This window comes from Lampetra fluviatilis, chromosome 39 (assembly GCF_964198595.1).
Source record: "Lampetra fluviatilis chromosome 39, kcLamFluv1.1, whole genome shotgun sequence".
Lineage (NCBI taxonomy): Eukaryota > Metazoa > Chordata > Hyperoartia > Petromyzontiformes > Petromyzontidae > Lampetra > Lampetra fluviatilis.
Genome location: NC_136313.1, coordinates 4,652,516 through 4,676,906, shown reverse-complemented (window position 1 = coordinate 4,676,906; position 24,391 = coordinate 4,652,516). Strand labels below are relative to the sequence as shown.

Below are 24,391 nucleotides of genomic sequence, written 5' to 3'. Positions count from 1 at the left end.
AGATAGGAATTTGCCGTTTGAACATGTTACACTCGGGAGATAATGCCTTACGTGCCTTTAAGAAACAAATAGAATACACAACAATAGCAACAACAACAACAACAACGGGTAGTATGTAAAACATTAAGCCCCCTTTGCCATAGCCGACGTTAAACAAATTAAAAGAAATAATCTGCTGCACGAAATGAAACGAGTAATTTGCACTGTCTTCAGTTGGGATGAATTACTTTGCGGTAGCGTGTCATACATTGCAACGTAATTTAATATTGGTAAAAAAAACTTGAACAGACAATCTAAGAGCTGTAAACATGGAATTACCGAAGACATATCGAGCAGATGTTTCAGCTAATTTGGGCTGTTAGGCCCGGAAGTCCCTTCCAATGGGACAAAAAAACACAATTACCAAAGTGGTGCAGTGCATTAACTGTTTGTGACCCCCCGAATACTCTCAGCACAATGCTAAAATCAATTACTGTACCGCCACTCAATGACCAGACATTTCGACCACCATTACTGCATATTCTGTCCGGTGCAGATCCCGCGATAGTTCCGTCGTGAACGAACTGTCGGGGGGGAGTCGACGAGTGACAGCGTTCAGTTCGCCCCGCGCACGACGCTGATGCAACTCAAAACGGCGATTCGCGCATTTTGGTTTTGTTTTCGCTTCGAGCAACGAGCGAGGCGCGTGATTGCGTAAATGGCTAATTATGCGGGGGGGGGGGGGCAAGGAAAATTGGGGGGGGGGGGGGGTGGGGAAATACAGGCGGATTCAATCAGTCGATCGACAGACTCGAAATACAAATGCACCCTTTAGCAGGCGGTGCTGTTAAGAACATCAACGCTGCTGCAGCCTAATGCACGGTGAAATTACAGCGTTGCACTCTCCGCAAACATGTGCTTCCTATCATCTTCGCACGGCCGATGTTAAATGGAGAACAACAGCTACAGCTTCACATCGAGCTGGTTGGAGCCAGATAATTGCTTCCTATTATATAATTAAATAATGTTGAATACAGTCCTGATGGTGGCCGGTTGGCTCAGAGGGGTCAAAGCGTGCGGCCAGCACCAATGAGAGCCTACACTCGAATCGGGATTTCAGTTGGACGTGATGAAAATTGGGTTTCGAAAGTGTTGAGAGCGGACTGGTCGCATTGACTGCACACAACAAAAGAGACTGTTGCATTGTTTTGTTTTAGTTTGACTTCGTATGGCTAAATTATAGCCGTGAAAATTCAAAAAAATACATCAGTTTGACTTCCACGTGATACACATTTTTGTTTCTGTAGGAGGGCATGACAGGCAGCGCAGCGCCCCCTACCGTGGGTCAGAGGTCACTTGAAGGGTTTGCACGACATCTCCTTCCAGAGCCGACCCTAGGGTAACACAGATAATCGGGGCGACCGCCCCGGGCCCGCAACTCCAATCCCCCCCACCCATTTCCTTCCGTAGGCATTTCTCTAACACGGCGGGACTGAGCTGCTCTGCGACGGTGTCGAAGTGACACTCTAGCTCGAGTCATGATGCTCGTAGTCCAATTGTTATGAAATTTAAAAAAAAAAAGTTGCATTATTACCGACTGCCCATAAACCTCTGAGGTATAAACAACCAAAAAAACTATTGGGATGCATCATATCGTGGAAAGATTCATACTATCTCACAATCGCGGAACAGGGGGGGTGACTGCGTGTAATTGCGTTGTCTTGAGTGGTGCAGCATTATTACGCAACTAAAAAAAAGGGATTCTTAATGTCCCCGGGAAGATGTGCAGCTTTACCAGGATAACAGCTGCCCCAAAATGAGGACGGCTCCCGGGAAAACCAGGACAGATGGTAACCCCAACGTGCTTCTCACCTGCACGAGACTCTGGGTTTCTGCAGATGTCACTGTGTGGATGCCACACGCGACGTGAAACGAGCCGGACTTGAAATCAATATTGATGCATTCATACGATACCATTACGTCAGGTTTTAGCGATAACAATATAAATACCTCGCTATCTTTTTTTTGTCATCGATATCGTGACTTGATTTTTGTTTGCATTATTATTATTATCATTGTGAAGCTATTCGGCTTCTTTTTGAGCACATTAACGGGATGTCACCTGAGTGATAGCTCTGGTGGCGTCATCAGTCTTAAGTTGCACAACAAACGTGGACAGCTGATCACACGTGCACAGCTGATCACACGCAAGCATGAAATACAGGAAAACCTTGCCCGAACGCGGCTTTTGTCGAACGCGTGTTTCGGCTCTCCACGGTTAACCTGACGAGGTCTGTTTTCCGGAACACGGGGGGTGACGTCTCGGCTGTTACACGGGTTTGACGCTGCTTAAGGTGCGTGTGGAGTGCCGTGAGTGCGCTTCGTCCGTTGGACGGTGTTGTGAATGGATCGACTGTCAGAACGATTTATTCAGCCGCGTATGTTCATGCGCACGCATTTTTAATTTCCGCGTGATAATTGAACACACTCAACACCGCACATCGGCGCGACGCCAAAGTTAACACATTATTGTTGACTTACAAAGCAGTGAACCGTCTTGCGCAAGCCTCCACCGTTTGTATGCTGCACCCACAAGTCCTCTCAAGGTCCCTCAGATCTGGGGATGGAGATGTTCTCTCTGAATTCCCTCGTCGAGGCTTCGGTCTTCGGGTGACCGAGCTTTGTCCCGTGTAGCCCCCAGGCTATGGAATCGCTCTTCCCCGATGATATCAGCGCAACTCTGAGTCTGTGGTCATTTTAAAAATGCGTCTTAAAACCTTACTATATTTTTAGTTAATTTAGTAAATGGATGTTCTTAAAATGGATTTATAACGTGATCATTTTTTTTAATGCTGAGTTTCTAATTCTGCAGCTGTGTCCTGTGCAGCCCTTTGAGATGCTCCGTGAAAAGCGCAATATATTTCATGGAATTAATATTATTATTTAATCACCGCATGCCTATAGCGGTCCACGCGTCGAGTAAGTCAGTCGGACGGACCGCCTCGGTGGCGAATCATCAACGTGGTCAAAGGCACAACGCAAATGTTGATGACGGTGCCGCATGCATCAAGCCGTGCACTCGGTGAGGATGTGAGACTTGGACGGCCGCTGAGATGGCGAATCGTGAACACACCATGGATATAAGCACACCTTGCCTTGCTCCCAAGTGGTGTGCTTACACACAGCTTCTACTGTAGATTAAAACTAATATAGAGTGTATTTAATCCAGTCGTGAATCTATACTTATTGGGTTTTTCGGTAAAGTGACGTTGGTAAAAAATAAAATAAATGAAAACAACTAAATTCATTTATTTTACTTTTTACCTGCGTGACTTTACCGAAAAAAACAAAGAGTATGAATCCTTGCAGTCACGAAAACTTCAAATCGTGAATCTATTTAAGTTGTTTAAGAACAAGAGAAACCTGATGGGTACATACAAGCTGGAAATATCACTGATGTAGCATACATTGCCAAGCATGAACTATAGTATATATAGTTAGCGCGTAATGATTTATAGACAATAATTAATTCTTATGCTCACCATGCATTTATCTAATGTCATATGATGTATGATTTATGAAAGTAATATGCTAAGTGTATGCTAATGTCACATTCAGGCGAAAAGGAGTGAATGAGAGAGTCCAAATGAGACGGAACGCGACAGTAAACGATGGCAAGGAAGCCGGCAAAAGCAAAACACATTGTTCGAGGGACATTTCATCAAATCATGGTGGGGTGGAGGGAGGGAATTAATCTATAAACTCCAAATTAATGTACTTTATTTTTTTTTCAAATCAGATTGTACATCGCATTGCGAAGTAAGAACTATACTGGTGTTGTTTTACTTCGGTATCAAGTGTAATACTTTATAATTACGAGCTCCTTAAAACAAAAACCTTCACGACAATAATTCGTAGTTTGAAGATAATGTATTAACATAATTTTAAACGTATTCCAAAGTGATTGCATCTGATAAAAAAAAAAATGTACAGTCCTTTGTCAAAACGCTGCTGGGTGTTCTTTCTGGGGGAGTTGGACCATGCTTTACCACCCTGACCACTACAGGTTGGTGAAGTGGGGGGGGGGCAGTGTTGATCGATTGTGTAAAGTTCACTTTGATGTCAGTTGGTGGGTGGGGAATGGTTCGTGTACTCAATTTATGCATCGCTAATTGTAAAGAGCTTCTGTGCTGGAATTTTTTTACTTAAAAAAAGGTGAAAAGTATGGTAATTTGCATAAACAATTTTCTAAATTGAAAACTAATTTCTTTAGAAGTACTTTTTAGTTTGTTGTCCTTCCCCCACACCTCCGATTAGCACGATTGGCTAGGTACAGTGCGAAAGAAGTTCAACATACATACATAATTGGAATTTCATTTAAATACAGAAAAAAGCAACACATGCATGCGAGGATATACGCACGTAAAATACAAGTTGGCTTAGGAAGGTCACGTCTCATGGAAGAGATGATGGCTGATGAAGAAGTCGCAACCAAGAAGGGAAATGCATCTGATAGGCCGACTGACACGGAGATGGAGCTATGAAATCGGCTCATGTGCAGGTGCGAGTTAGATTGTTGCATCCCAGAACCGTGAGGATCGGTGATGACTTTGAGAAGCCTTCATCCACCAGTGAACTGATCACAGCTTATGATTATGACGACTATGATGGTGAAGAGTCACGTACTTATGATATCTACATTTGCTTTGGCTGCCATCTGTATCTACTTATGCGTTTGTATACCTGTGTAGTGACATCGCCGTATGTCACTGTGTAGTGCCGGCCCTAGAGAGGCACGGCGTGCGGTGTAACGACAGCCCTATAGGATAGGGTGTGGGAGTGCCGGCCGTAGGAATGAGGTTACTAAAGGCCATGGCACTCTGGTTAACACGTGACCAATTAAGTCTACAAAGGGGCCCCAAGTTGGGAGCTAGGGGTGGTCACGTGGTCGGGGTCCAGATCCTGCTCGAGGGTTCTGGAAGGTGGGCGTGGCCAAGGGCGGAGCCGGCCACGCCGCAAAGAATATAAGCCGGGTCCCCCAGAGGGACTAGCATTGTTGTTCATCCTGAAGAAACCTCCGTCTACGCTCTACGAGTCTCCAACACGTGGACCTGGACCCGAGCTGTGGTCCCCGTCCGTAGTAGCAGTTACGTTGTAATTGGTGTAGTTAGCCTGGTGGTCGCCACCATAGGTTGTTATTCTGTTAAGAGGCAGTTACCCCGTGTGTTGGTGTTAAATCATTGTGTTGCCTCCAAGTGTACGTCCGCGACTCAGTTGAAACCACTACACATGTGTACTGAGGCTCCTAAGTATTTCATCCTCGGAAAATCAATGGAAATTGTATTGCAATGATCTCCGCAGATGTAAGTTTGGCATGATTAACTTTCAACCATTGGCACACGGTAATGCATTCCGTACTTGCAGAAACCTAAGGGAATATTCAAGGTTAGTATTAGAATAATAAATATGTACAGTGCTACGGGCTGAGATTACTGATCCATGTGCCAGATAATGCATGCTCTGGCCCATAAACAATTGAAAATACATTCAACGTAATTCTGTTATGATCTCAATAATTCCATTACACATTGTCTTACGAAGAGAACGTATCCATTGTATATTGAGAAACACAAATCCTTCCACACGTTTGATTACCGAATCTCTTTTGAGTTTGGGAGTTACCTTTATTTTTACACATTCGCAGCATTACCGCGTACTTTAAAACGGCCGGCGCGGAGATTAAAAATGCATTGGAAAGCCCTCCATTTTGACCCTTCGAGGAGCTGGTGAAAGGTGCTCTCAGGTTTTTTTCGTGTTGAGCGAGTCTATACGTGCAAATTCTTCTTAGGCCTCCGTATCAGAAAGGGACTGCGAGAATGTCACCTTAAGAAGAGCGAATCATATTCAGAATATAGCTTAATACAAAGCCACGGCCATGAAATTGCACGAGAAAAAAGACAAAGATCCCCCGTATAGCCTTAACAGACTTTAGGGGCAAGTGCTGTTAGCGAACATCTATGAAAGCCGGCACGGCACACGAGAGGGTGGGTGGCCAGCACCACGCCCGGTCGCCTTTGTCTCCCCAGTGGCGATGCTTACAGATCGCACCGGGTACTCATTTGAGGCTGAGTCGACCTAGGGGAGACCCAGGACCGGTTCAGATAATCGTCACTGGTGTTGGCCGTGAGCGGGAATCGAACCCGGGTCACCATCTTCGTAGTGCAGCGTAGCGCTAACCGCTCCACCACCGCTCCCCACGTGAAATTGCACACACGCCGACACCCACACGCACCGGCAAACGCGACACGACACGCACGCCCACACGCCGCGACTGCCAGTATGTGTAAAATAAAAACTCATCCGGTATTAATAATAAAAAATATATATCAATAGACCGATTTTTTTTCGTGACGCCTAAGCACGCACGAGAGCTCTGAAGTGTGCGCTAGGCGCCAAAGGGACTCGCATCTCCCCACCACCCCCGCGAAATGTGACTGTCCGCGCCTCCTAAGGGACACGCGTGTCTGTCAATCTCTGCAGAAGATAAGCTTCCGCCCCATCAGCACCCATTAGCAGCCACCGCCCTACCGAACCCCCCCACCCACCGACCCAATCTAATTTTCTGCATTCCACATTAGGCCAGTCAGCACATATTTATCTAGCCACAGTGGATATTGGGCCGAATTAATTTCGGAATGGTGTAGAGAGCTGCACGCCAAAACGACTCGGCGAACGGAACGCCACCACGAAGTTGGCCGTTGACATCAGGGGGGGAAGCCCCAAGCGACGTTGCCCCGCCTGCACCTGCGGCCGAGCCACATTCCTCCATCACCGCGAACATCGAGGGCGACGCAAAGTGGCGTCACTATCGCGGCATCGCGATCGCATTCCGATGTCGCGAAATGAACGAGATTCCATTTTTGCCAGGCATTCCAAAGCTACTCGGAGCGTCCATACACAATCCCTGCTACCCCCCCCCGCCCCCCTATTCTGGAGGCATTATCGCGACCGCAGCAGTGTGGCACCGCTTGGCACGCCGTTGTTTGTTGCCTGTCACGTTCGATGTGTGTGTTTTACAAGGCAAGGAACACCCAGGCGATCGATGCCCGAGCACGCGCGTGTCGCTTGGCTTTCCGTGCTGGCATCGTCTAGATTCGGGGGTAGTCGGCCACATGGGGTGGGTTGCACATTAATAACCTGAGCGCTGAGTGACTGGGGGTTGGTAGATTGCCCGTGGAAGGGAGGGCCGTTACAGCTCAGCGGTTGTGCAAAGCCAAGCCTTGTGCGGCTGTGAACTATGTAGATTCGCTCTGGCCTTTGATGCTATTGGGTGTTTGAAGTGTAGCTCCAATCAAAGTCAAAGTCAATACCTCCTAGCTCGTATGACCAATGGGGTAGCACTCATCTCCCTTCGCAGCCCTCAGCCAGTGGCAGACATGTAAGATTAAGTTTTCACGTGAAGATGGATTTCGTAAGCCTTGGTAGCACCCGCAGTCACCACTGAGAGGGATATTCTCTGGGCATTCGCCAGGATGTGTAGACACAGCCTTCTTCTCTGCCCCACCGATACACGTGACCATATTACAGGGCCGGGGATATGCCTTTTCAAATGTCAGACATACACACAGTACACGCTCACGTGTGCATGAAACGGTACAAAGCACCCAACACTCTCGACTAGACAGGCAAGAGTTTGATCAGCTAGTCCGCGAGAGAGGGCACATGATGTGGCTATTTGGATGCCCCCACAGAAGGTCCCTCTATGACAAGCCACGCACCCCCCCCCCCCCCCCCCCCCCAGTTTCTAGAACTTAGACAGAAGCTCCCTTCACTCTGCTCTTCGGAAATGGCACTGCCTCCCTGAGCACATTGTCCACGAGATCACTGATTCCGGTCTTCAGGCCTTCAAATGCCGAGCACATGGGACGATCTCCTAACTTCACCACACGATCTTCTTGGTTATTTCGGTAAAGTCACGTAGAAGGGAAGTAATACAATAATAAAAAATAAAACATAATAAAATAATTCTCATAGTGAGAATTATTTTATTATGTTTTATAATTATCATAGTGAGAATTATTTTATTATGTTTGATTTTTATTATTTTATTACTTCCCTTCTACGTGACTTTACCGAAAGAACCAAGAAGATGAATCCCTGCAGTCACGAAAGCTTTAAATCGAAATTCACCACACGACTTGTAGGACTGAGTCTTTGAGCTGCAGTGAACCAATGATTACGCTGATTAGACGTATTAATGTCTGATATGGCTATAGTTCACAATTTGAACAAAATGAATAAAAAACGCGCGGGCAACTAAAGACGAATCCACAATCGAGGACCAAGTCCTCGGCATAACTGAGAGATGGAGGCCACGCACAACATCTAAGATTAAGGTTGCCACGTTGAATAAGCCTCCAAAGCTGCCTAGAAGCTTAACAAAATATTTCCAGAGCTCTGGTGTGTTTTCTGGTTGGACTGTGTGTTATTAGGCTCCACATGCCAGGAGCTTCTTCCGTTCCTGAATTCAGTTCCTGAAGAAGCGCTCAACATGTGGAGGGAAACGTTGGACACGTGTTTCTAGTTCAAGCTCATTTTACTTGTCACACGGACGATCCCATTTAGCCAGTTTCCTGGCTATTGCAGGAGGGTGATCTGTGGTGCGTGAGCACAGCAGCAGCAACAAAGACAAAAACACATCAATATTGCAGAGGACGAGTACAGGGTCCAACCGTGCCAAACAGCACGCAGTCACAACACGATAGGCATTCGAGAGCCACGCGGCACGACTGCGGATGCCTGTGCGGTCATAATTTTTCGAGCTCCCACGGAGAATAGCTCCGAGTGGGAGAAGATAAGAACGGTGATTCAGAGGAACTCTGGCGGTGACGCAGGAGCTCTCAATCAACCCCCACGTGCTCTGCAGGGCTCTGTCTAGAAGGCCGTGACCACATGTTAAGTAGCCAACCGTTTGCCCTGCGGTGGTGGTAACTAATGTTTTTTGTGTTAAGTTTGTTGTCCTTCCCCCGCACCTCCAATTAGCATGGTTGGCTTCGTATGGTGGGGAAGAAGTTCAACAAACATTCATGTAGCAGGTCTACGCGAGGCTGTACTCGTGGCAATCGGAGATTATTTGTTTGCTACACAGACTTGAGATGTATCAAATTAAACCATCGTCAATTTGTGCAACTGCGCAAATACAATGTGCAATAGCGCGTACAACAGCGCTAAAATCCTGCCACGCATTGGCCCGCAGATACAATTTGCATGAATTTACCTAAACTGTTTTCAAATTTTTCAAAAACGGGATGAGAGCCCAGTTGGCTTAGTTTGTTGGTCCCGAAACGATCAAAGATCCCCGCCCAGCCCCTCTCAGCTGCTAGTGACCACCTGCTAAGGACGTTACAATTCTCGCCACTGCGGTGCTCCAGCCCCTCTCAGATGGGTGGACGAGTTGGCGCAGCGGTGGTGAGATGTTAACTCCCTCGCCTGGTACGCAGGAGGTCGTGGGTTCGATCCCGACCTTGACGCCTGCTGCTGTATATTTGGAGTTTGCGTGTTTCTCTCTCATCATTGCGGTGGCTAGGAGATGTTAACTCCCTCGCCTGGTATGAAGGAGGTCGTGGGTTCGATCCTGACCTTGACGCCTGCTGCTGTATATTTGGAGTTTGCGTGTTTCTCTCTCATCATTGCGGTGGCTAGGAGATGTTAACTCCCTCGCCTGGTACGCAGGAGGTCGTGGGTTCGATCCCGACCTTGACGCCTGCTGCTGTATATTTGGAGTTTGCGTGTTTCTCTCTCATCATTGCGGTGGCTAGGAGATGTTAACTCCCTCGCCTGCTATGCAGGAGGTCGTGGGTTCGATCCCGACCTTGACGCCTGCTGCTGTATATTTGGAGTTTGCGTGTTTCTCTCTCATCATTGCGGTGGCTAGGAGATGTTAACTCCCTCGCCTGGTATGCAGGAGGTCGTGGGTTCGATCCCGACCCTGACGCCTGCTGCTGTATATTTGGAGTTTGCGTGTTTCTCTCTCATCATTGCGGTGGCTAGGAGATGTTAACTCCCTCGCCTGGTATGCAGGAGGTCGTGGGTTCGATCCCGACCTTGACCCTGACTCCTGTATATTTGGAGTTTAGCATGTTCTCCCCGTGGTCGTGTGGATTTTTCTCCGGTTTTTCCCTCCATATTTAAGAAGCGTGCATTTTGAGCATTTGGCTGTGATAAATGTCGACATGATAAGCCACTTAATTGAGCTATCATTAGTAGCCATGTCGCTTCTGATAAAGAGATACATAGCTCAGTGGGCTTTGCCTGATAGAATAAAAAAATGAATAGTTGTTGGGGTCATGAGGCCACCTTTGTTGCCCTCCAGAGTTGATGTGGTCCACACCGCCATTCTGACTACTATGCATGTAACGATGCATCATTTATTTGATTCAAATTGATTCTTATGTTCACGATACGTGCACATTGAATCGAGCATGTAAGATTGATCGTTGACACTTTCTATGAATCCTTTGCAAGTGACGTGTTCGTGTTACATTTAGGCTCGTGGCTTGAGTGAGCCAAACTGTCCAAATGACACGGAAAAAAACTGATACAAACGGGCTATAAAAATTAGACGAAAAATAACAACACTTTCCTGAATCGAATCATGATCCCCAAACGGTGAAAATCCCTCAACCTGCTGCGGAGCTGAACTTATTCCATTGCAACTTGAGTACTCATTTTAGTTTAAGTTGACCTCGGGGAAGCCCAGCTTCAAGTTCGGATACCACTCGTGCCCCTGCTGTTCATCAGAGCCAGGCATGGCAATATTCTTAGGTTTTTTCGGTAAAGTCACGTAGGTAAAAAATTGAAATTAAAATTAATAAAAGTAAAATAAAAAAGTGTGCCTTTCCGGGCCCTTCCCCCCTCAACCATTATATATACGGAGTGGTAGCTCATGTAATCTCTCATTTACTTGATACAGCTGTCGTGGCTGTGACGGTTCCCCTGTAGACGGAAGCTTGTGTTGCCTCCGAAACGTCGTGATTTTTTTTTTATTTTACTTTGATTAATTTTAATTTCAATTTTTTACCTACGTGACTTTACCGAAAAAACCTAAGCATATGAATCCTTGCCAGTCACGAAAGCTTCAAATCTAGAATTAAGGCATGGCAATGTGCACATACGTTGCAGGGAGCAAATTGCGCGGCAGCGTTCATCATTAGGCGACCGTTTCTCCACGTGCACGTACTCGCACACAAACCCATCCCGCACATACACGCACACATTCTCCTGCCATATTTGCACAGCTGGAAACATACGAAACGGCCTCAAGGTAGAGGTTTGCAATAAAGAGGATGAGCAGCACATAACCCCCTATTATTTTACAGCGATATTCCCACCGGTTGCACCCCTCCCCCACTCGCAAAAATTGATCGCGCAACCATCGCAAGAGCAAAGACTGTGAATTGATAGTCGTCCAAAATGTAATAATCCACACACACACACACATATAGAGCAATGTCAGCCTCTGTGGCAGTGGCAAGTCGTGTAATATTTGGTTGCGACTTTTTATTTGTATTCGCATTTTCTTTTTTCTATTCCCGACTCTCAAAACTGTCATTATACGTGGCCACGAAATGAGCAGTGACTCGAGGCTGAGCAGTCGATAGCAGCCTTCGTTGATTTACCGCGTCATCTGTGAGCAAGCAGACAACAGAGGGGCGGGCACGCCGAATTTAGACCCATTGCCGCACGCTGTCAATGACTGGCGATGGCTATATGACTTAGGCCACGTTAATGATATCACCAAATTTGTCCCGTTAATACCCTCCACCACTCGACACAAATGATGAATCCCTTGCACAAGCGTCGTAATCATCGTTGTTTCAGCTCGCCGCTAAGTTGAAAAACTATTCTCCCAACCAAAATATAGCAATTAACGACACAATGTTGGTCAGATCATTTCGCGGCCCAAAAACCAAAGAGTAAATTCTGAGAGGTATTATGAGCTGCGAACGAATGTATGTAGCTATGGGGTCTGTTCAGCCCTTGTGCAATAATGGGAGCCCCATTATATTCTCAGAACAAGATGTAAGTCTATGGGTCAAACTATGTCTCTATTTAAGTCTGTGGCTCGCAATATAATTGAATGTATATAGGGGGTCTCCATGTAAGTCTGTGGTTCACTATGTTTAAACCACGAGTACTGATGTGTGGCTTGGACCCCGATCATCAACGCGACCACATTCTTAATGGGTTTATTCTGACGTTCATGGGGCAGGTAAGACCCACGTCTAATGGCCCTGCAATAGAAGAGCGCAGCCCCCTACAGCGCTGTGCCTTCTTTGAAAAATTCCAGAAGCACGGGGGGGGGGAGGGGCGGGAAAAGGGTAATTTGTTCTGTACGATAGCCCAGTGAAATCGGGGCCAAATAAAAATAAAAAGTTACCCTTCTGTTATTTTATTAGCCAGAACGTTCCATAACACTGTATAATGAGTTTATATATATATTGTATAAGTAAAATATCAGTCATATATACTATTATCGAGGGATTACACTATTTTTTATGATATTATACAATGTAAAAATTCTAAGATATGGTCATTATCGCAATGTCAATTTCCTTTAATGTGTTGGTAATTGTTCTTCACATTTTTACTGCAATGGCTTTTGTGCGTTGCTGTACTTTCAGGAAGTTGTCAAATGCAGTTCACCCAGCATCAGCCTGCAATTCGCCTTGTAATCATTACAACATTACAATCTGCAAATCACATATTGTCAGTTACATGATAAATAATTTCATAATATAATTAACTATGAAAATGACAATGTCATATCATTGTCATGCCCTCCATAACAAATCATAATTTAGAATATTTTATTACAATTTTTTAATGGAGCAACAGTAATCACAATCTAACAATATGTATGAACAGAGATTTTGATTATTGTGGATCTTGTAGCATATATAATATATTGTAGTATTAGCATATCACAGCAATACCTACTTCTGTCAAAGCCAAATTGCCTCCCTGCTCAAGATGAGCAAAGGTGTGGTTCTCATCTCCATCGGTGGCACTTCGCCAGTCATTGATTCCTATGACTGGCCAATTCATGCACAGATCTGACACTGAAATAATTTGTCATGAATTTATAAATAAATAAAAACTGAAATACAGTTGTCTTATGAGACAGTAATAAATCAATACCAAAGGGTATGCTGCATCGTCTAAATAAGAAGAAATAAAATAGTAAAATGAACATTGGCAAGAAAGATGAAGTGAGAAGGGCTGTTGAGATGTCACCGGTGCAGGCCACGAGGAGCAGAGGGAGACCGATGGGTGAGCCAGGAGGATGCGGTGGAGCGAGACATGAGGGCGGTGGACGTGACGAGAGAAGAGGTGCGGAATCGACCTTCACGAAAAGAGAAGAAACCAAAACGCGACCCATCCCCCCCTCTCACATGTGCAATAGTGAAGCTAATTATTTCATGACACCGCCACGGCAGCGGTGCAAACGCATAAATAACAACAACAACATCAACACGTTCGTCAATAACGCTGCCATTTGTAAAGGGCAACAGCCCTTCTTCATAGCACGCAAATAGAGAGGCCAGATAGATAGAGTGGATGATAAGAGTAGGGGGAGGCTGTACTTTACACCAAAGGGCCTGATAACGATGGTATCTTTCGCTTGACCGGTTGCATAGATTCTTCACGGTCGATCGAGAAGGCGCCATGCTAGACCACTGTCGACCACCTCTTCGGTGTACTTTGCGAGCAGTGTGGAACCTCGTCGTTTCATTGGCTTCGTTATTGAAATCCCCACGTTGCTGGACAAGCAATGACTGCGTGAAGGGCATTGCCCTCTTTCTCTTTGTGCGGGCAGGTGTGGCACGATGTGTAAGAGCGGCGGGGAGTGCGACTCTCTCGGTTGGTATGACGCAGATGTGGCGGGTGGACGTTTTCCCTGCGCACTGATGGGATAAGAGACACAGAGCTTGAGCGGAAGCTATCGGCCGCACTGTGGGCAAGAGTTGCTGCCAGAGGTCGCAAACGAGTTTTGATTCCTTACCCGTACCCGTACCCGGCCGCACAAGGGTCGCAAACGGTTACCTGTACCCGTACCCGGCCCGGTACGGGTAGGGTGCGGGTATCGGGTACCTGATTGCGACCTCTGGGATGAAGCCATGTTGCAGGCGCGGGTGGGTTGATTCTAGGAACTTGAATTGTGAGAAGAGACAAGACGTTTGGAAATGAGTGACAAACAGTTACTCACCAGTGACTCACGGTCTACCCGTACCCGGCCGCACCAGGGTCGCAAACTGGTACCCGTACCCATACCCGACCGGGTACGGGTAGCCAGGTATCGGGTAGGGTACGGGTATCGACCTCTGGTTGCTGCTCGTCTGCGGGATGGGAAACGTGTTGTTGTGCCGTCATGGCTGCTGGTGTTGATGCTGATGGGTTTTTTTGTGGTTTTTTTTCCCTTCAACCGCCTTGACCGAGTCGGCTACAGAAACTTCCCGACTGCTTGACTGACATTTCCACCGGTGTCCACATCGATATTGGCTAGACGGGGAGCGTCTTTCAAAACAATCCTTCACCTCACCGTGAATTATTGGACATGAAGAGCATCTGCTGAGCGGCAATGCCTCCACTTCAGAGCCGCTGCAACAACAACAAAAATGCAACGCGTGAAGCCAACTTGCGTGGTCGTCAGATGTTAATGTCCTTGCCGTTTCGCGATGGATGAAGTCCCAAGTGGGATTTAATCCGCCTGCTTCGGCTTCAAAAGAAGATGCTTGTTTTTTTTAAACGAGGAACCTGAGGCTTGAGATGGACATGGACATGCCAGCGCAAAAAAAGTTAATTGGCAGGGCTCGTACGGTGCGGAAGTGTGACACCGTCACACTCCATGTGACATTCCATGTGAGGGTGTCACGTGGAATGTGCGAAGCATTTCTATTTCGGGGATCGGTACACTCCTTGTCCTTTGTAACGGCTTCTTTTTGTTTCTTTATTTAGTTTAGCCAAGTAAGAACTCAAGAGACCAGGATAGTCTCAATTTCCTTTCAACAGTAAACCTGGGGCTTTAGTCTTGCCAGTAGCGTGGCGATGATTGCTATGTATATTCATAGGTCAAACGTTTTTAGGTCTGATTTTAGATTTTGGCATATTTTCCCAAATTTGGAGCCTGACGCTGACATCAGGGGATGTTTAACATCCACGGTGAAGCGGACGGCACGTAGTCATATCATTATGGTTATATCACCCACAGCAATGTACGTATGTTGAACTTCTTTTGCACCGTACATAGCCAACCACGCTAGTCGGAGGTGCAAGGCAAAGACAACTAAATAATAAGGGTGACCGGCTGGATTTGAACCGTGAACCTCTGGCCCTGAAACCATCGACGCCGCGGCAATGTCCCTTCCTTCATTAGTACGAAACAGGTTTATTTATTCGAGCACCATCATCTCCAAACACCGCCTCCACTTACTTCTAGCCCCCCCCCCCCTGCCCAGCCCCCCCTCCCCTTATCCCCCTCACCGCACCTCTCTGATTTATATAAACGCCTTAACTCCGGCTTCTTTCCCATTCAGTAAACATTTTCTTGCTGTGGTTGTCACACCTGATGATGATTGCTGGCGTTGCAATCGAAACGTCGTGGTTTAATTTATTCATTTTTATTCTTATTTTATTTTGTCACCCACGTGACTTTACCGAAATAACCAAAGAGTATGGATCCTTGCAGTCACGAAAACTTCAACTCTAGAACAAATTTAGAAAGAAAGGTTTATTTACTTTGCACATTACTTCATGGTTGGAAAAATTATCAGCGCAATACACTAAAAAGCTCCGTTTCTTCCGTTAAACACAAGTGTCAAAGAACGCGTGTTCCGTTTTTTTTGTTTAATTTGCGCTTATGCACCCACTGCCAAAGCAGCCTCAGCAGATAATTTATATAACCGACACCATTAGCAGCCTTGCCACAGCTCACGTGTCTGACACTGTAGAACCCAAAACCAAACGTCTTGGGATTACATTCAGTCCTCTGAGCTTCCCATACTGATTCATTTATCGGATTGAATTTTAATATTTTACGCCAATAAACGTCTATTTAAGAGGGCTGCGCGGAGACATTCATAACCTGGAGCACAATGGCAATGGTGTACGACCAAATTACCCTAAATCATACTATTCTCACCCAATATTGACACCCAAGCAGGGATATGCATGGTTAGTACTTGGATGGGAGATTCCATGAAAGTACGACACACGTTCCTTGTTTGGGCAGCGAGCAAGCCAGGAACGAATTATTGCATCTATCTGTGTGTGCGTTGCGCCCTTCATCTGCATGGGTCAAATAGAGATACGTGGAACTGGAAGGAAAAAAACATTCCAATGTAGTTCCCGAACGAAAAAAATAGTCTTGAGACTCCGTGAGGCTGTCTTAGTTCAATAAAGGACATGAACATTATCAAACTTTTGTGTTCAGCTTGCAAAGGTAAGACACCACAATGAAAACATGAACACATCATGAGTTATGGTGCAGCGTTATGGGTAATGGTCTACGTAAATAAACCTCCGTTTTATGTATACAGTACACACAACATCTGGCAACTCAGCAGTGGTTTTAACAAGTCTGACTTTGCTGATGGGACCCTGAAGGTCAAAACTGTCCGAGGCTTTGCTTCTTTTCAATGAATGCCGCGATAGAATGTCGATCTGGGCAGCCCAAAAGCCGATGGACGAAACAATATTTCTAGATTTTTGTTTTTAACGGAGAGATCAACAATGTTCTATTTACTCGTGCAATGACTCGTCGTGCTGCACAAGGGCACAAAGTGTTTCCGTTGACGTTGTGGCACCACAAACGGCAGCGGTAGCAGTATTTGCTTCAAAAGCCTGACTGCTGATGAGACCCAGAAGGTTGAAATCGGTCCAAGGTTTGCTTATTTCCACAAATGCCCCCGGATAACATCAAATTTGTTTATTTATACTGAAGTAATCCGAGGAGCTATGAAGCTCTTTCTCACAGATGTCCAGAATATCAGTATGGCTGAAGAACAGAAACGTGTTACATGTACAGACATACCGAGGCGTATACACTGTATAAATGTTATTGCTGAACCTAACTGGACTGCTGCCTAGGTGTAATGGCCAGCACCCTAGACTTGAATTCAATGTCCCGGCCTGTGTCCACTCAGCAGTGTAAATGAGTTCACCACAGTGGGCACATCACTGATCAGCAGGTCACGTGTGGTGGGGTCACGTGTGGTTACTCTCACATCTCCCAAAGCGTCTGGAGAGCGAGGAAGAGTAGGCCAAAACATACGCTCTATCATCATCACGATCCACGGGAAGATAGCCCGTGGGTGTTCACTGCAATTTGTTATTTGTTTGCCAATATTCTCAGGTGGTGCCACATCTTTCTTGCACCAACCTCTTGTGTCGTCAAGCCTAAAGGGGCTCCATAATTGCTCCCTCTAGTGGAGGTCTTTTGTCCAGCAGCGGCTTGAGCAAAGGATTGGAGAGCTGCACCTTTAAATTTGTTTAACTTAATCCGAGTGTCTTTGGGTTGAAGTTGTCATGGACGGTAGGAAATGTATCCACCGTGAGACGCACTTGTTCGAGGTTAAACACGCAACGCTTCATCGATATTGAACACGTGCTAATCCCATATCCGCTGCACACGAATGAAATTGTGGAACCGAAATATGAATGTGTAAATTATCGTTTCCTTTTTTTGAGGAAGAAATTCAGTTATTTTACGTTATCAGCAGTGGGCAGTTTTGAGGCCACATGCCAGTGGTTGGAAATTCCACATTTCCATGGTGGGAACAAGTCTACATATTGGTCAACTACTGTTCAGGCTTGGTGGAATTTAGCCCTGTGGTTCTGCGTTTCATCATGTGAGCAAATATACGAGTCACGAAAACATGGCATCAAAATCAGGATTGTTTTTTTACGGCTTGGATTATACATGTTTAAAAGAAGAACTAGAAGCAGAATTTTATGGAAATATGAATAACATTTCATCACGAAGTGTCAGTGCTTCTGCAGATTTCTATGAGCATCCCATGAGAGCCAACTTAGTGACAAAACATGTGATTGCAGTATTTTCTCGAAGGAGAGCTATACTAAACTCTCATGATGCTCATAATTGCATTCATATCTCGAGAATAAAGGATGTTTGCGACGTTAAAATAAATCAATGCTTAACCAATCCCAAAATGACTACACGTTCAAAGGCTACATGATAACCGTTATCACAAATCACTGTCTATCCACTGCTGGATGATGTCCTTGCCAAGCAATCACCACCGCTCATGCCACAATCCATCTCAGCCATGCATTGATTTGATCTCATCGCTCTGACCCATTTCCCCACTGGTTGTCCTTTTAGTTGCTTTCCCACCCTTTGGCTGCTATTCCCATCCACCGGTCTTGTCCCGTGACCATCATTCTTCCTCGCCATGTGCCCTGCCCCAAGCCCGCTCGCTATTCCCGAGAGAATTTGGATATCCCACGATTCGTCTTTGATATCCTCCAGATCGACGCGGTTCATTTTTGTCTCCCGGTGCATCGTAGTGGAATAATATCGCCCTGGTTGAGAAGATTCTTCTTCAGGCACATTGGTGTGTTCGGCTTATAAATTATTTTTATCAAATTCACTTTCCCCGAAGCACTCTCCCCTCCTCTTGTTTGCCACTTTTTAATGATTTCGGTCCGTGTTACATAATTTTCCTGGGTTATATATTCCAATATAATTCAGCTGAGTTTTCCAGTTTCGTTCCTACGTACATACATGCCTCCGGGTCACCGTATGAATTGCTTGTGCGAGAATATATATATATATGTTCCACCTTTTTTCGCACCGTACGTAGCCAACCGTCCCGATCGGCTATGCTATAGAATGTTTCCACGTATAAAAATGGGGTAGAGTAGGAAAGCGGGGTGGAGCAGTGGCACACTCGGTAGCATCGCTGCACTATGAACCCGACAACCCGAGTTCGAATCCCAGACACGGCTACCATCAGTGGCGAGAATTCTCTCAACCGGTTGTGGAACATTCCTTGACAGCCCCCTAACCCCACAACGGTCAAGCATGGCGTGGTATGGCCAAACAAACGCCACGACTGTCACAGATTTGGGAGACCTTCATCCAACTGAGGCTTCACAAACAGCTGAAACATTTTGATGATATTATTATCACGATGCTGTAAAGCCTCCAGCCGAGTAGAGCAATGGATAGAGTGCACAGCTCACAATCGTTATTTCGCGAGTTCATATCCTGGCCAGGGTGGACTCGGTCGACCATCCCTCCGTGATCAGTAAAATCAGTACCACGTCATGGGAAGGCAACATTGGTTTATCGTTTTGGATAAAAACCTCACCCTCGCCATAGATATGTAGAATTCTCACCGCTGCCTTGGCGTTGCAAACACTCGGTTGAGAAGGCGATCACTTCGCCTTTGAGAAAACTGCCAACGCAAGTTAATCGTCAGTCATTGTCTCAATTGCCTTCTTGAAGGTCAATGATCCACGATTAGCATCACAGTATGTGTGTGCCCTCATTAGACAGGAATTCACGTCTACTTACGAAAGGGTAAAAGTACAGCACTGCAATATCTTGTTCAAGCCACTGCTGGCCAAGGGGCCTCCACTAAAGAGAGCTCTACAGAGGCCCTCCAAGGGGTGTTTGATGTACTCATCCACACTGGCGAGACATCTTGGCAAAAGGTACAAGTGCCCACGCTAAATCCCACTAGATAGAACCTGCCAGTAGACTGACAGCGATTAACCTCTTTATTTAAAAAAAAATACTTTAAAAAACTAAACTCTTTTTTTATATTTTACCAGGTAAAGCTCACTGAGCTATGTCGCTCTTTTTCAGAAGCGACCTGGCCACAATCGATAGCTCAACGAAGTGGCTCGTCACGTGAAAATGCAAAGCAGCCAAATACTCTAAACGCACGTTGAGGACCCAGAGAAAAGTCCACGCAACCACGGGCAGAGAGACATGTAAACTCCAAATATACAACAGGCGTCAAGGGTCGGGATCGAACCCACGACTTCCTGTATACCAGGCGAGGTAGTTAACATCTCACCACCGTGTCGCTCCGCTGAGCGGAACAGATGTTGGAACAACAACAACAACAGCAAAGAAAACTTGCAAGACTGTTTTAACCGCCGTACTGAGAGATCGAAATCGACCAGGCGATCTCTGGATTGAAAGTCCAGCGTGTGAACCGTTAAATCAGTGCAGCGTGCAGCATCCCTCTTTTGCTTACGCGACACTAAAGTGCCGGGCCTTCTTGCGCGAGCAGCGCTCACGGTGTGTGCAGCCGAACACTCATTTTTGAGGAGCATATTTTATTCAAGGGGAGATGTGCACTGTACGTGATTCATGGAGGTGGGCTCGATGAGCCGGGGTGCAGGCACACAGCGGCAGGTTCTTGGAAACCGCGCCGTGGAATCATTAACATTGACACGGGGGGGGGGGGGTTGTAGCGTTATCATGGCCCTGAAGTGGAGATCAATGGAACCTTTGCTGACACTATGGCCAGAAAATGGCTTTGCGGAACAAGGATCAGCAATTTTTGTTTCCCTCCCCCACCGCCGGTACTATCCAAGCTTCGGATGCTCACATCCCTGTGTCACAACATTTCTGGCCTTTAATGTCGCATTGCAGTCTGTAGGTACGCCACTTCTGGTGAAACTTAAATACAAAATACAGACGCATGTCAGGGACATGGTCACATTACAAAAACTCGGAATGATAAAGAAATATCTGTAAGTAAAACAATCAAACAAGTGCCCTCTGAAAGGTCATCCATGTTGGTCACGGGGTTTGTTTCACCATACTGCAACGTATTGGTTGAAGAAGGTAAGCTGACCAGAATTGACTTAGATACGACTCGCCAACCGATGCCGGGAATCGAACTCGGGTAAACTCGGCTCCACAATTCTAGATTTGAAGCTTTCGTGACTGCAAAGATTCATATTCTTAGGTTTTTTCGGTAAAGTCACGTAGGTTAAACATTAAAATTAATAAAAGTAAAATAAAATAAAAATCACGACGTTTCGGAGGCAACACAAGCTTCCGTCTTCAGGTGGAACCGTCACAGCCACGACAGCTGTATCAAGTAAATGAGAGATTTCAGGAGCTACCACTCCGTTTATATAATGGTTGGAGAGGGGGGGGGGGAGCGGCAAGTACAGCACACTTTTTATTCATATGGTAAGGTGAGGCTTAAGAGGGTGAGCCTTTGTTATGGAGAGGTACGGTTTGTGACTCAACCTGTGACAAGGAGAAAACAACTAAACATGGTAAACCTGTAATATCTTCTTCTTGGTTCTTTCGGTAAAGTCACGTAGAAGGGAAGTAATAAAATAATAAAAATAAAACATAATAAAATAAAATAATTCTCACGACGTTTCGGCTACAACGCAAGCAGCCGTCTTCAGGTGAAGAATGAGACACTGCCAAGCTAGGAGCTTATATACAACCCCGGCATCCCACCACGTTCCAGGAGAAGGCGACATTTAACAACGAAGCATCAACTCCGTGCTCTCGGCGAGTTCCATAATGTAACTCGTGTAGAATTAGCTTCACAGGCGACATGGCAGCCGAGGCAGTCCACTCCAATTACAGGCTACCTCTGTTGCGCAAAGGTGTATGTGCTAACTCTTCATTGTATTCATCGCATTGCTGCCTGGATCAAGTTTGCACGTGATAATCTCTCTAAAGTCATCTGTATTGTTACCATCCTCCCTTACCCGATCACACATTTCACACTATGAACAATGGGCTCCGCAACAAATGGGAACCACCGAATATGCATCCGTTTCTTTTGAAGAAGAAAAAAAATGATTCTCATTAGAGAGTAAGAATGAGATTGTGCAAAATCTTACTGTCGTCCTTCACATGTTCAACTCTTTCTTGTCCCTACATTTACAAGACACTGGTTCAGATCATTATCTCTCGATCAGGAGCCTTTACAAAAAAAAATCATCACTACCGCAGTGAGGCCATCTGCATTAGCTAAAGGCACAGGCTTGCAATTGCTTGCTCATGCCACCGCTGGCGGAAGGAACTCCGCAAGAGGGTGCTCCAGGGAACCCCTTTGGAAGGGTCATTTGGCCTACTCTTCCACGCTAGCCAAACGTCTTGCAGTACCCACACTTGACCCCACCACACGCGACCTACTGATAGATTGACTCATCTGCTTTATTCAGCTGCAGAATGCATTTTAATCCCATTCAAGGGCAGTCGCTACTTGCATACAAAGCACAAAACCAGCCAATTTTGGAATCCCTCTGGTCATATCTGGGGAGGAGCACCCAGATCATACTTCACTGCATTCGGAGGGAATTCCGAGCAGAGCAGTCGGTTTGACTGATGATTATCCAACACTCACCGACTCACTCGCTCACCAAGCGGTTCGTCGCCTCCTTACCACTCTTCTACCGCTGCTACTACAACCACGGCGGTTACTGTTCACGATGGACTTCCACTCATTGATCGCTCTCTCCATTTCGTCTCGTCCACACCGCGCTCAACCACCGTACCGTACCGCAGGTTCACAAACACTTCACCAACATTAATTTTCCATCAACGTGACTTTACCGAAAGAACCAAAGAGTATGGATTCATGCAGTCACGAAAGCTTCAAATCAACACTGCACAAACACTTCTCTTCCGTTTCCCTTGCACTCCTACACTTAATAATACCCCCCCCCCCCCCCCGCTTAATTCAATGTGTACTCTTTAACGCCTGTCTATTTTTACACCTTTCAACAGTGCTGTCACGCTACTTGACTCTTGCCCTTTTTTTTTGTTCATTTGGGGGGGGTCTGTGTTCTCAACCGCGGAGGAAAGAAAGACGTTTTAATTTTTTTAAATCCCACGATTTGCCAACGTCCGTCGCAAAGCAAGGGCCGGGGAGCACTTCTCTGGGGTTGCATCAAGCGCTCGTTGCCGCTCGCTTTCTCCGGGTGAAATGTTGACAACGATAAATGTTGACAACGATAAATGGTGACAACGCCGCCAACGACAAATTGTACATTAATATTGGCTGATGGGGGGGGGGGGGGGACGGGATGGGGTTTGAGTGTTGGTGGAGGGGAAGGGATGGGAAGGAAGGGTTGATGGTTGCTCAAGAGAGGGCTGGCGAGGTTAGGAAGGATGGAGGATGGCCAAAGTGTTAAGGACGCGGACAGAAAGTAGTGGAAGGGATACGCTATTGAAAAATGATGAGTCTTAATCATTAAACTGCACAATCAACAAAGGGTCAGTGGGTACCTCGAGGCGACTCAATGGAATAATTATCTGTGCGCTTGCACCCATTAGCACACACACACACCACACCGCACCTCCGATGAGAACGGTCGGCCACGTACGGTGCAAAAGAAGTTCAACATACGTACGTGCATACATACACACGCTGGCTCTGCGAGCGTGACGCGGTGGAGGAGTGGTTACCTCGAGGTAGTGATAGGCACACAGCTCAAATATTGCCACAAGGATCTGGGATGCAGGCGTGTGTTGATATATCAAGATTTAGAAATGTGGCTCGAGCATTAGAGAAGCACTTTAAAACCATTTTGCATGCCTTTAACCTTCAAGATATATCGAGAGGGTCGTGATAAAACATTAACGCAGTTTAACCCCTCACCCATACTAAATCCAAAAGGGATTTTTTAATTTTATATTGATATTCATTCTGAAAAAAAATCAGGTGACGAGAGACAAATGACGTGTTGTTGTTTTTTTCAGTTGAAACAGGGAAGAAAAAAAAAACAAGGGGCACTTTACCCATTCCTGACAATCACCTTTGAAAAAACCAACCATCAACAAGCCAACAGTGAACGCTACTCACGTGCCAGAATTCGCGAACGACGCCGCGTAGAGAGACGGTTTCGGACGCAAAGTTCGCTCGTCCCAAACACAAGCACGCGCGCGCGCGCAACCGTTGAACATCTAAAAACATACGCGCGCGTACCTACGTGAACCAATTTATCCCGAGGACGCGGTTGGAGAGAAGACGCCGGTCGCGAAGTCAAAGAGAGCGAGCGCCGCCACCGGCGTGGATCAACTCGGCGAGGAGGAGAGGAGCGCTCCGCTTGCTCCGCTTGCTCCGTTTTCTCCGTGCCGCAGCAGCCGCAACTCGAGCAGCAGCAGCAGCAGCAGCCCCGCCGACGCGCGACTGCTCCCTAGCAGATGAGGAGGAGAGTCGCACCGTGGGCACGACAAACAGAGCGTAGGTAAAAAAAAAAATTATAATGGGGGTTGGGGGGGAGGTGGTGCAAGTAAGCCGCGGGGGGATGGGGGCGAACGCATGGGACGGGGGGGGGAGTGGGCTGGGCTGGGTCCTGTGACGGGCGGTGGAAGAGGAGGAGGAGGCGGTGG

General features: G+C 46.4%; 1 protein-coding gene across 2 annotated transcripts in view; it reads right to left on the bottom strand.

Moving 5' to 3' along the window:
- Positions 1–24,190, bottom strand: part of LOC144946031 (leucine-rich repeat and immunoglobulin-like domain-containing nogo receptor-interacting protein 3) — a 154,837-nt gene extending 130,647 nt beyond the window's left edge. Inside the window, exon 1 of one of the 2 annotated variants that reach the window (XM_078874769.1) lies at positions 23,985–24,190. The gene's annotated coding sequence lies outside the window, so the exon portion shown is untranslated. The remainder of the gene's footprint in view (positions 1–23,984) is intronic. The other variant, XM_078874770.1, reaches the window with a different exon arrangement.
- Positions 24,191–24,391: the final 201 nt, after the last annotated feature.